At 37.4% G+C, this 10,404-nt stretch overlaps 1 protein-coding gene across 1 annotated transcript in view; it reads left to right on the top strand.

Moving 5' to 3' along the window:
- The first annotated feature begins 7,988 nt into the window (after positions 1–7,988).
- Positions 7,989–10,404, top strand: part of numbl (NUMB like endocytic adaptor protein) — a 111,627-nt gene continuing 109,211 nt past the window's right edge. The window contains exon 1 of the mRNA XM_038273170.1: positions 7,989–8,427. The gene's annotated coding sequence lies outside the window, so the exon portion shown is untranslated. The remainder of the gene's footprint in view (positions 8,428–10,404) is intronic.

Below are 10,404 nucleotides of genomic sequence, written 5' to 3'. Positions count from 1 at the left end.
CTGGGCTCTGATTAAAAGCCAAGGTTTTCCCCTTCTTTCCAGATTGATCTTTCCATTTGGGCTCTTAGACCGATCTGTGGAGGCGTCACTAACTCAAGGCCGTGTTTGACCTCGCTGTTTTCCTGCAGCCGTCTTGTATCGACATGCAGGGATGATTACAGGCTTAGATACTTAAGCTTTGAGATAATGGAGGCATCTAATGGGTTAGGGGAGCTTTTTTAAGGAAATCCTGCCAGTTTACCGTCCAATCAAACCATTTTAAACTGTTAGAAATAATACTGGGAGGTATTATTGCTGCTCTGGAAGTCAGGAGCTTGGATCTGGAAACCTCAAACCAAAGTGTTCTAGTCGTTTTTGTGTTGCAGAAATATTGGCAATTGAAATGTTTTCAATTTTAATAAAGCATGCTGTCATTTTATGACCGCTTATAGGAAATGGAAAATATGAAAGTCAGTTTAAAAAAAGTCTCTGGGAAGGAGAAAATGAGTAAACTCTGGATTGGTTCTCAATTAAAATGGCTAATGTCACATGAAGGTACGGAAGCCCTGAAGGGAAATTAGACAAAAAAAATTAAGATTAAAGATTCATTTTTTTCCCACCAAGGCAAGTGGAAAAACAATTTCAGGGCTAATTTCTGTAATTATTTTTGTAATACTTTGTTTTACCACTAGAGGCACTGAGGTAATAACACAAACCTTCTCCAAATGAACTCGGAGGCCTGGTTTCTGATAATCAATTTCCCAATTTCTTAATTAGATTTTTGCAAAGTGAAATAAAATACAATGAAGGTACAGACACTTTTTAAATACGTGGTTATCATATTGACCTTGTGTATTTATAAGTAACGTAGAACTAAATGGATATTACCTGTCAGACTGTATTTCCCAAATAACCTTAAGCCTTTACTGACCGCAGATTTTATCATAACTTGTCACAATGAATTAGACATGGGTGTAAGAAATAATGTGGGAACACTTTGAATATGAATGCTTTGATGAATATATGTACGTATTAGTTGATTCCTTTATATTTCAGCTATAACAGCTAAATAAAGTCAGTGGGAAAACCTAAACGGTTTTTGATAAACTGGGAAACACTAGATCTCTTAGTCTATTTTGTTTTATTACTAACTGAAATGTTTGTAGTAACTAGTTTTCCACAAGATACTGCTTAAAGCAATGCTAAATTACTTTTAGTTTTGGTCGGTTTTGGCTCCCCCCAGTGGACAAAAGCTGTGTTGTTTTGCTTGAAGGAAGACATTTCCCACGAGGAAGAGCCCATAGCCTAGTATATTCCTGATCTCCCTATCGTTGGATTGAACTTCAGTTCTGTGACCACTAGCTTTATGAATGATGAATAGCAATAAGGTAATGAATCTGGAAAAACGATGTCATATGACAATGTTGAAAATAACAAATGTTTAACCTGTTTTGTATCGTATTCCTGCACCGTCGCCCCTGTGGCTGAGTCTTTAACCCCTAAAAAGTCTTAAAGGTTAAAGTATGGACACTTCGCTAAGTTCTGTTAATGATTATAGCTATTGCATTGATCCGAACTGACTTAAGTAATAGTTTTTTATTTTATTTTCACAACTAAAACATTTTTTCAGCCTCCAGAAAAGACCTTTTTTAAAAGTGTCCTTGCATATGGTATAATCTCTTAAAATGTTAATTGAGAAAATAGTTGATTATAAACTAATTGCAGCACTAATTTCCTACCTCTTGTGAAGCATGGAGGTGGAAGTGTCATGGTTTGGGGATGACTTACCGCAGTAGGAACCCCCCCAGCATACAGTTGGTGAGTCAATCATGTCAGAGAGTGCTAGCCTTTAGCCTGATTCGGAATAAATCGGATGGAAGGTGATGGCCGTTTCGATTATTGGTCAAGAAAAAAACGGCAAGAACCAATTAACGTCATCAACTGAATGTGTTAAGAAAACCAACACATGTAGGGGAGAACTCCACGCAGAAAGACCCCACAGCAGGATTCAGAAACCAGACTTTGTTGGAAGGCAAAAGTGTTTCCACCCGAGTCACAGTCGCATAATTACGGAAGAGGATTAGGGCCACTGAGGAAAAAAAAAAAAAGTTTTTTTATTTTATTTCAGTATAGTATGGGGAAAAAGGTCAGAATTCTGACTTTTTCCTCAGAATTCTGACTTTAATCTCAGAATTTTGACTTTTTCCTCAGAATTCTGACTTTTTTATTGTCAGAATTCTGAGATTGAAGTCAGACTTCTGCCTCATTTTCTAGCTCTGTTTCATCAGATCAAAAACTAATTGTTTAAACAATTCTGAGGGAAAAAGTCAGAATTCTGACTTTTTTATTGTCAGAATTAAGTCACAATTCTGAGATTGAAGTCAGAATTCTGAGGAAAAAAGTCAGAATTCTGACTTCAATCTCAGAATTCTGACAATAAAAAAAGTCAGAATTCTGAGAAAAAAGTCAAAATTCTGAGATTAAAGTCAGAATTCTGAGAGAGTCAGAATTCTGAGAGAGTCAGAATTCTGACTTTTTCCCTCAGAATTGTGACTTTTTTATTGTCAAAATTCTGAGATTAAAGTCAGAATTCTGAGAGAGTCAGAATTCTGACTTTTCCCCTCAGAATTGTGACTTTTTTATTGTCAGAATTCTGAGATTGAAGTCAGAATTCTGAGGAAAAAAGTCAGAATTCTGACTTTTTTTCCCCATACTACCGGGCATACTGAAATAAATTTTAAAAATCAGTTAACTTTTTTTTTTCCCACTGGCCCTAATCCTCTTCCGTACACAATGAGAAATGTTCTTGGAAAAAAAAAAAGAATTTAGAGGTAAAGTCAGTGGTTTGATGCATTCATTAAAATGCCTTCCTCTAATTGTAATTTCATAGTTTCTTCTCAGAGAAACTGATTCATATCAATCCAATAAAACATGTTTAAACAATTAGTTTTTGATCTGATGAAACAGCTAGAAAATAAGGCAGTTCAATCAGAGAAGCAGGCATCCTTTAACTGCACCTCCTTAGTGTTTGCTCTAAGCCTCGCTCCATTGAGCTGGGTTATGCTGTGTGTGAAACATCTGCTGAGCTGTTCCAACACTGTGTCTGCCTCTTACTCTGCAACAGAATCCGTTTATTTTTCTGAGCTCTGGGAATCGGTCACAGTTAACGAGTGCAGCACATGTTGGAGAGGGGGAAGAAAAGAACATTCTTTTTCGTCTAGTTTCCCTCGACGGAAACTTGGAGTGTTCCTCTGCGTGTGAGAGGCAGCTGGCCTCGCTTCGTTGGAGCAGAAATTGCTCTTTTTTTGTGTGTGTATAATTTTGTCTCAGAGGTTTATGTTGGGGCTCTAACTGGGCGGGTGTTAAGTGAGCTCTAACAACAAATAACAGCTTATTAATAAAGTTTAAAATACTGGGGAAGAGAGGACCTTCTAGGAATGTAGATGTTTATGGGAGGAAAAACTCAGTCTGGGAACTGAAAGGGAACATTTACAGCCGGCTATGGTTAGGGGATCAGTAGCCTTGGAAAATAATTTTCTTAGTTATTTCTTAACAATTAACCTGCAAAACATCTTCCATCAGCTTCCTCCTGACCAGCAGTAGAAAAAACATCTGGAATTAAACAATTTTGCTCCTTAAATTGAATCGAAATCTCAATACTTTAAAACAATGGTCAGTGCAGAAGAGGTCATTTATGTAATAAGTAGTCTAGAGATCAAACTTAATATTTAATTGCCTGAAGTTGTTTTAATCGATTGTGTTTTACAGGATATAAATGCTGCTTTCATTAAAAATCCTAACATATAATGGGGTCGACAGATTGTCCGAATGGTCTGTGGATCTCTGCAGTACAGGTGAGTTATATCAGGAATTATGGTTTTGATTTGACACCTAATAAAAACGTCAGTATCAAGATATCAATACCCATAATTTATTTTTTTATACAAAAAGCTTGATGTATCATGAAACTGTTGTCCTTTTGGTTTTTGCAATTTTTACTTTATTATTACAATTAAGGAAAACGAACAAAGTTTCAAAACATTTAAAAGAAAATCAAGACAATAAGCCAAATTTACCACAAAACAACTAATATTGCTTGTTTTTACTGGCGCTGCTGAGCCATGTGACTTTCGTTACTCTGCTGCAGTCAGTGCGTGCACGAGAGAAAAAAAAAAAAATTACTGTTTTTACACAAGAATTGTTCAATATCAATGCCAAATTGGTATTGATAGGATCAATCCACCAACCTGTACTCTGCAGCTCCTCCAGAGTCATCGTAGGCCTCTCAGCAGCTACTCTGATTACCTCTGGTCTTTCCCTGCCCGCTGGTTCAGGTGACTTATACCTTTTAGTCATATAAATGTTGTTCTGGGACATTTCTATTTTTACAGGATGGACTGACCATTACCACAAAAGGTGTTAAAAGGTATAGATAGTGTTTTATAAACATTTAAACATCTCTACATTTCCCCCCCCCCCCCCAAACCTGTCATTCTCTCGTGCTCCTTGGTCTTTCTGATCTGTTGTGGGGCTAATTGTCGCGATCAAACCTCTTGGGTCTTAGAAAAACTGCTGCTGAGATTAAATTATGCATAATCTGATTCAGAGAATCCTCCTCCAGCGATGAGTTTATCCAGCGAAGGGTTTATCCAGTTGGGCCCAGTGTTTTTAATGGATGCACAGAACAACAAACACCCAAACATGCATGAATATTAGGGTTGAATTCATATGTGGGGAGTGTTGGCCTGGTGCAGGGGTAACAAATTAAAAATCAACAACCAATAAAGGTCAGGAGAAATTTTTATTAATAATCTGTTACTTTCAACATTTAAACATTACTTTTAACATTGAAATAAAATGAAGTCTTTATGCATCCATTTTATACATTGATTTAAAAAAAAAAAATTCCAATTTAAAATCGAAAGTGTTTTTTGACGTAGAGAACGCCATCTTTAAGTTTTGGTCTATGGACAATATACCAAAACAATGGCCATGGCCACCCCTGGTCCCCCATCTAGCTCCGCCCCTGGCTAAAGGAAATCATCAGAACCAAGCAGGTGTTCTTGAAATTACAAACGTCAATTATGTATGACATGCTACAATGTTGGATTCAGAAAAAGATGTTGAAATGTCTAAAAGGTCGGACACAGGCGAGAGCGTATCGAGAGACGGAGACAACAAGACCTCCCTCATTCTTGGCCCTATCTCAAAGAATTTTTTCAAAATAGTTATAAAAATGGGCTTTTAATTCATATAGTGGCATCTGGCTGTTTTTTTTTTAAAGGTTACTTTATACTTTTCTACTTTAAGTAGTTTTTGGAGCACATACTTTTTCACTTTTACTTGAGTAAAGAGGTCAAGTTGATACTTCACTTTTACCAGAGTGTTTTTAAACTGGCGTAACAGCACAACAATAGGCCCATAAGCAACATTATCTGGGTGGGCCTCATATGAAGCACCCATAAGTCCAAGTCGTATTGTAAAAAATAAAATACTCAAATACCTAATTCTTATAAGATCTGTATTGCAGTTTGAAACATATATGAGTGTATTTTTTTTACCAACCGTCTAATGAACTATACACAGTTATTAACACAGTAATTAAAAGTACCACTGTCTGCTTTGCTATAGGTGTTGTGTTTAAACTGCTCACCATCATGGTGAAATCTGCCATGTGTTGCAGTATAAATACGGCTCTTTCAGTTAATTTGGTATCAGGTGGGTTTGAGAGGATTTTTTTGCACCATTATATTTGCAAAGTGGTGTCAGTGACAGGGCCCCTAAGTAACTGCAGTCTCTGCTTACTGATAGCTACGCCACTGCTTTTATGCTTTAAGTAGTTTTTGGAGCACATACTTTTTCACTTTAACTTTAGTAAAGAGGTCAAGTTGATACTTCAACTTTTACCAGAGTGTTTTTAAACTTCAGTATCTATACTTCTACTTAGGTAACAAATGTGTGTACTTTTGACACCACTGTTTACCACTGTATTAAAGAGGAACTTCAGCTTTTTTCCATTGGGCCCTTATCTTTACGTTATTACATCATGTTCTACTCACCCATATTAGTTTTGTGTCATTTAGAGCCGTTCTGAAGATATTCCATTTGGTTTTATGCAAGTAATGTCTTCCTATGGGCAACGACGTGAAGGCACAAACTAAACTGTTCATAATTTATTCTTTATGGTACACCAGCATTCATAACATGTAGGCAAACCACTGTCCCCCAGACATCAGCGGTTATATTTTTTATATTTATATCTTTTAAAAACAAAGCGGAGTGTGTTTGACGTCATCCGCGGGCCGGCTACCGTTCATTCATCCTGTCCGCTGAACTGCTGCTAGTTTTACTCACATGCCTGGAAGATGTCTAGTGCTGCTACCACAGATGATCTCCCTCTCAAAATAGAATTGAACGATTCAAATTAGCTAGCCGAATTAATAGAAGGGGTAGAGCGTAGCCGCCTGTGGCCCGGGCTGCCTGTCACAACTCCAGTCCGGCGCACGGATGACGTCATACACGCGCCGCTTTGTTTTAAAAAAACTATAAATATAAAAAATATAACGGCGGATATCTGGGGGACAGTGATTCGCCTACATGTTATGAATGCTGGCGTACCATAAATGATAAATTATGAACAGTTTAGTTTGTGCCTTCAACTTGTTGCGCATAGGAAGAAGTTACTTGGATAACCTAACGGAATATCTTCAGAACGGCTCCAAATGACACAAAACTAATATGGGGGAGTAGAACATGATGGAATAATACGGAAGAGGATTAGGGCCACTGGAAAAAAAAAAAAAAAAAAGTTAACTGATTTTTAAATTTTATTTTCAGTTCAGTATGGGAAAATTCTGACTTTAATCTCAGAATTCTGACTGAATTCTGACAATAAAAAAAATCAGAATTCTGAGAATAAAGTCAGAGTTTTGAGATTAAAGTCGGAATTCTGAGAAAAAAGTCAGAATTCTGAAATTAAAGTCAGAATTCTGAAATTAAAGTCAGAATTCTGAGAAAAAAGTCAGAATTCTGAAATTAAAGTTGGAATTCTGAGAAAAAAGTCGGAATTCTGAGAAAAAAGTCAGAATTCTGAAATTAAAGTCAGAATTCTGAAATTAAAGTCAGAATTCTGAGATTAAAGTCAGAATTCTGAGACAAAAGTCAGAATTCTGAGACAAAAGTCAGAATTCTGAGACAAAAGTCAGAATTCTGAGACAAAAGTCAGAATTCTGAGACAAAAGTCAGAATTCTGAGACAAAAGTCAGAATTCTGAGAAAAAAGTCAGAATTCAGAGACAAAAGTCAGAATTCAGAGACAAAAGTCAGAATTCTGAGACAAAAGTCAGAATTCTGAGACAAAAGTCAGAATTCTGAGAAAAAAGTCAGAATTCTGAAATTAAAGTCAGAATTCTGAGAAAAAAGTCAGAATTCTGAGACAAAAGTCAGAATTCTGAGACAAAAGTCAGAATTCAGAGACAAAAGTCAGAATTCAGAGACAAAAGTCAGAATTCAGAGACAAAAGTCAGAATTCAGAGACAAAAGTCAGAATTCAGAGACAAAAGTCAGAATTCAGAGACAAAAGTCAGAATTCAGAGACAAAAGTCAGAATTCAGAGACAAAAGTCAGAATTCAGAGACAAAAGTCAGAATTCAGAGACAAAAGTCAGAATTCTGAGATTAAAGTCAGAATTCTGAGATTAAAGTCAGAATTCTAAGAAAAATGTCAGAATTCTGATTTTTTTCCCCATGCTGAAATGAAATAAAATTTAAAAATCAGTTAATCCTCTTCCGTAGTAGGCTAATAACGTAAAATCAAGGGCCCAATGTAAAAAAACGGAAGTTCCCCTTTAAGTTTACAGCAGCCAGGGCCCCTTTTGGAAGGCGGTGCAGTGACCTTTATTCCGCCGCACGATGGCGCAGCTGAGAAGCTGAAACCGAACTCAGTTCACCCCTTCCTCTCTCTCTCCCTCTCTCTCTCTGATCTGTTTTCCATCTTTTTTTTTTCTGTTGGAAAACATCAATGGGAAGCTTGGATTTGCATGTCCGGCCTCCTGTGCCAATGGGCGCACTGGGAAGGCTGGGTTAGCGGGTGGAGCCGGGGGAAGCGGCCCAGTAAGGGCACAGTCAACAACCAAAGCATCCGAGATTACTACAGCCGAATACCCTCACACTGCTACTTTATTCCCCCTCCTGGTTCCGCTTTGGTCGCATAAACTGGAGAGAATATCTGCCTTTTCTAATCAGAACCATCATCATCATTATTATTCTTGCACCGATCCGGTCGCTTTGCGGCTCCGCGTCGCCTCCGCGCATCGCTGCTCCTTTTTGCGCGGATGAAGATTTGGTGAAACTCCCATCATCAAGATTCCTCGGTTGAATTCAGTGTTTTACGCTCCTGGATTTGCTCCCAGGAGGAGCAGAGCGGAGCAGATCAACCGTCCATCTGTTGGGTGAGTTCACGCGCATCCATCACTAACATTTCCAGGCCTGATGTCTCTCTGGGACGAGCCAATCACGGTCCAATTAAGCTTTCCAGAGGTCATTGAGACGTTGCTGCTGCAAAGCGGGTTATTCGCATCTCTCCTTGTGGATCATGTAGTGTGAGATGAATGAAAAATGTGGCCTTTCCTGGGATCGCATGCAGCTCTGATCGGTGCGCAAATTAAAGAGGGACCGATCTGCCTTCACGCAACTACCGGCATGCATGAAGCATCCGACAGCAGTCTGCAAAAGAAGGACCATGAAACGCTGTAACTTTACTAATCAACCTCCTGCCATCCTAATGGGTTTATTGCGTCATTACAGTCGCCAGGATGACGTCTTTAATATCGATTTAGCCATAAAGTCTCAAATAATCTCCTAATCGATTGTGAAGCTTTTGCTCCAAGTAAAGGCATGGCCCCTGGAGCAAGGCATCCTCTGCTGATCCATGATTTCTCCTCTTGTTGTCATGTTTGGGTCCTATTCCACTTTCTGAGTTTAGAGGCATGTTTCATGCGTGCATGTTAGACACATGCCTCAGTATTTAGGGTGTAATAAATGCATGCAGATCTATTGTTCGAGGCTCTCCATCTGTTCCATGACAAGGCATTCCTCAGACAGAGGGCTGGACTGTCCAGAGCAAAGGGCTCACAGTCACATGAGGTGTATTAACTGAGGTGTCCCATTTTCCCAGTGTTTGAACTCTTGAATAAACCCAGACTAATTTAATCCCCAGCATCAAGTTGGGATAGAAGATGGGAAGTTTTGACTGTTTTGAGTCAGGGGAGTTTGTTCTAGAGCTCTTAGCTCTAGATGTTGGTTATGAGGATCTGTTTAGTTTGAAAAGAGATCTAGTTTAAGGTGGATACCTTTCTGCATCCAGGGGCTGTGCTAGATAGGGTCCAACGGGGCCCAGAACTGGTCCTGGCCCCCTGTTATGGCCCCTGTGTTGAAGACATATTACCAAATGAATTTCTTACATGTGCTGTAGACCCATTTTATTATTTTTTTTTCTGTAGTTCTGCTTAAACTATGTAAAAATAAGTTGATATTATTTGTTGTATTAAGATAGGATCCCAGTTTTCATCTGCAAATTGTTATTTCTAACAACCTAAAAAATGCATTTAATTTGTTGTGGATTTATTTATAAGTTGTGGTCAACTTCTAATTCTGATTTGATTAAATTGATCATTTTCATTTAAATACAGTTCCAAAAAAAGTAAAAAAAAAACAATTCACTGGACTTGGTTTCCAAGTTTAAAGATGCTTCGCTTCCCATCCAGGAAGCTTTTCAATTCAAAATGATCTAAATAAAGTGAAATGTTTGTTTATAGTCCTAAATTATGAATGTATGTTGACATTATATTCCAAAGAATAGCTTCTATCTTTAATTTTTAGTCCAAATATCATACTTGATCCAACTTTTCTTGACTATAAGGACAGGTTTATATTGAAGTTTCTTCTTTTTAGGTTTTAGAATTAGATAAATCAAAGTTATTACTTCTATTGCAGGTTTCGGACATTTTGCATCCTGTGGATTACTTTATTAACATGTTCAACATTGAGTAGAATTAATTATTTTTTATTCTTTAAAAATTATTTAAAAACACCATATCAATCTCTTTCACTAATGAAATATTGCTATATGTCATCGTTATGCTACGAAATCCCCCGAAAAATCACGAAATTTTGCCATATTTTTATATGTTGATATATTGACGTGGTATCGATCTATTTTACTAACAAAATCTCACAAGAATTTGCAAAATATCACGAGAGTTTGTAACAGAACGATGAAATTTCACGAGATTTTGAAAGTAAAATAGATCGATACCGCGTTTTTAAAAATCAATTTGATATCAGCATATGAAAATATATTTGAGTTTATTATTTTTCAAAGTGTCAGAAATGGATAACAAAACTGCTATTTTCAATGACTACTTATT

Source organism: Cyprinodon tularosa, unplaced genomic scaffold (genome assembly GCF_016077235.1).
Source record: "Cyprinodon tularosa strain WSP-4 unplaced genomic scaffold, ASM1607723v1 ctg86, whole genome shotgun sequence".
Lineage (NCBI taxonomy): Eukaryota > Metazoa > Chordata > Actinopteri > Cyprinodontiformes > Cyprinodontidae > Cyprinodon > Cyprinodon tularosa.
This window is presented reverse-complemented; position numbering and strand designations above follow the sequence as displayed.